The 2,343-nt window shown below is 51.0% G+C and overlaps 1 long non-coding RNA gene across 1 annotated transcript; it reads left to right on the plus strand.

Moving 5' to 3' along the window:
* Positions 1-35: 35 nt before the first annotated feature.
* LOC116273145 lies at positions 36-2,330 on the plus strand. The gene is made up of 3 exons (XR_004181613.1): positions 36-490; positions 638-734; positions 2,252-2,330. It is a non-coding gene; the product is annotated as an uncharacterized LOC116273145 (long non-coding RNA).
* Positions 2,331-2,343: the final 13 nt, after the last annotated feature.

Raw genomic sequence — 2,343 nt, forward strand, 5'->3', positions numbered from 1 at the left:
AGAAAGCTTTATTGAAGAGGCAGTGTTACAACTCCATGACTGCTCCTCGGAGGAGGGCTAACCTAGGCAGGAAGTAGCGGCTCAGGGCAGTTTTGCAGTCTGTATTTATGCCCACTTTTAACTGAACGCTAAGACCCAGTACCTCCCTGTAATCTGCCCCTGCAGATTAAGGGGCGGTTTATGCAGAAATTTCTAGGGGAGGGGTAGGCACTTTTGGGTCATGGGGTCATTACCATGGAAAGGAGTGGTAACGCCCAGGTGTTGCCATGGCTACAGTAAACTGACATGTCTCAGTGGTGGGCATGTCTGATTCAAAGCTGCTTTCACCCTGGCTCTTTAGCTAGTCCTCAATCTAGTCTAGTGTCCAAGCCCCACCTCTGGAGTCGAGTCCCACCTCCTACCTCAAGATGAGAAACTTTTGTTTTGACTTTCAGGGGATAGAACAGAAAGACGTAAGCATTGGCATGGGCCTGTTCCACAGCCAAAGCAGGTAATGAGCTCTCAGCTACTTGCAACAAACTCAAGTGTGCATTCGGTCCGGAAGGAAGAGTCCCCCGCCCTTTTTTGTTGCTGTTCAGTGTTAATCCTTTGGTGGAACCCACCAGGACAGCAGTCTCAATGCTGTTCTTTTTGACAGGGAGAACATCCCAGGGCAGAAAGGAAAGCCTAAAGCTACAGCCTGTTCCTCCAGTTCTTAGAACGGCTGGTTACTGAGCTCTCAGGCCAGACAGTTGGTAAGCATCATCTAATTCTGTTTCACAACAGCCCATGAGAATTTACCAGTGAGAAACTTGAGGCACAAAGACTTTAAGTATTTGACTCAGGGTGGTGAGTGGCAGATACAAACTGAAGACCAACTGGGATCTACTTGAGATCCAAGATCTTGAAAGCCAGCTTATGTGGCTTACCTAGTTTAAGATGTTGGCCGGGCACAGTGGCTCACACCTGTAATCCCAGCACTTTGGGAGGCTGAGGGGGCAGATCACAAGGTCAGGAGTTCAAGACCAGCCTGACCAACACGGTGAAACCCTGTCCGTACTAAAAATATAAAAATTAGCCAGATGTGGTGGCAGGCACCTGTAGTCCCAGCCACTTGGGAGGCTTAGGTAGGAGAATCGCTTGAACCCGGGAGGCAGAGATTGCAGTGAGCCAACATTTCACCACTGCACTCCAGCCTGGGTGACAGAGCGAGACTCCATCTCAAACAACAACAACAACAACAACAACAACAAAAGATGCAGGGGATTTTTTAAAAAACAGCAGCAACAATCCAATTTCCAGTTTAGGTTCTGGTGTGATAGCTGTGCCATGAGGCCTGGCATCTACCCTCTGACCGGACTTCACCATCCTTGCCAGACCCCAGAGAGCTTGTCCACTGCAACAGCGCAACACGCTGAGGGCTGTGTGGCGGCACAGCGGCTTTGAGCTCCTGACCTGAGTCATGTGGACCTGAGACTGATGCCCAGCCCTATACCTACAAGCTGGGCGAGACCCCTGGCAGTTGCCTGCGCCCCCACTGAGACCCAGTACCTCCCTGTAAAATGGGGGAAATAATGCCTGTTTCACAGGGTTTCAACGAAGGGTGAATGAAATAAGGTATGTAGTGTCTGACCTGCTTAGATGCCCCAGACACAACAGCTACTATGGTTTTTAGTATAATTATTTTGGGGGAGGGACGAAGTCATAGAGGAAACCTAACACCTCAAGCTTTCTGCTGACTGTTGAGGCACCACGATGGGCATTTTACACAACCTCCAGCAGGGCCACCCAGCCAGCGTTTCTGAGGGTGCACACTTTCCCAGCTGGCCTGGCTCTGTCACCTGGCTTCTGCTCTGCCTGTCCCCATGTGGCATCCTGCCCCAGGAGGGTCCTCAAACCTGCATTTAGGGGCATTTGAGTGTATAGCTGTCCTGTCAGCCCAAGACAAGGGGAGCGAGGCCAAGACATGAGCCTTCTCAGGGTGGTTTTCAATACACTCCCCAACCAAGAGGCAGATGTGAGCTGCTCCCAAGTGCCCTCACTCTCCTGCTGCTGCTCCTGTGTTCTATCTCTCTCTCTCCTTTCTCATCCCCCTTCAGCTACCCATTTAGGGCAGAGAGGCAGTCGAGGGGCAGCTGAGGAGAGGACAGGCCTTGGTCCATGGCCCTCCAGACCTAATTTCTTCCCCAATAGGCAACAAGTTCCAGAACTGGCCTCACTGAGATCTGAGATACAATGCAGAGACCTCTCTCTCTCTTCTCTTCTTTTTCAGGAAACTTCTGGAAACTCCTTGGGGGAGATCCGCCATGTGGCCTCTGTTGAACTGTAGACTCCTGCATAGCCTTCCAAAGTTCTTCATTTGGT

Source organism: Papio anubis, unplaced genomic scaffold (assembly GCF_008728515.1).
Source record: "Papio anubis isolate 15944 unplaced genomic scaffold, Panubis1.0 scaffold3939, whole genome shotgun sequence".
NCBI classification, from domain to species: domain Eukaryota; kingdom Metazoa; phylum Chordata; class Mammalia; order Primates; family Cercopithecidae; genus Papio; species Papio anubis.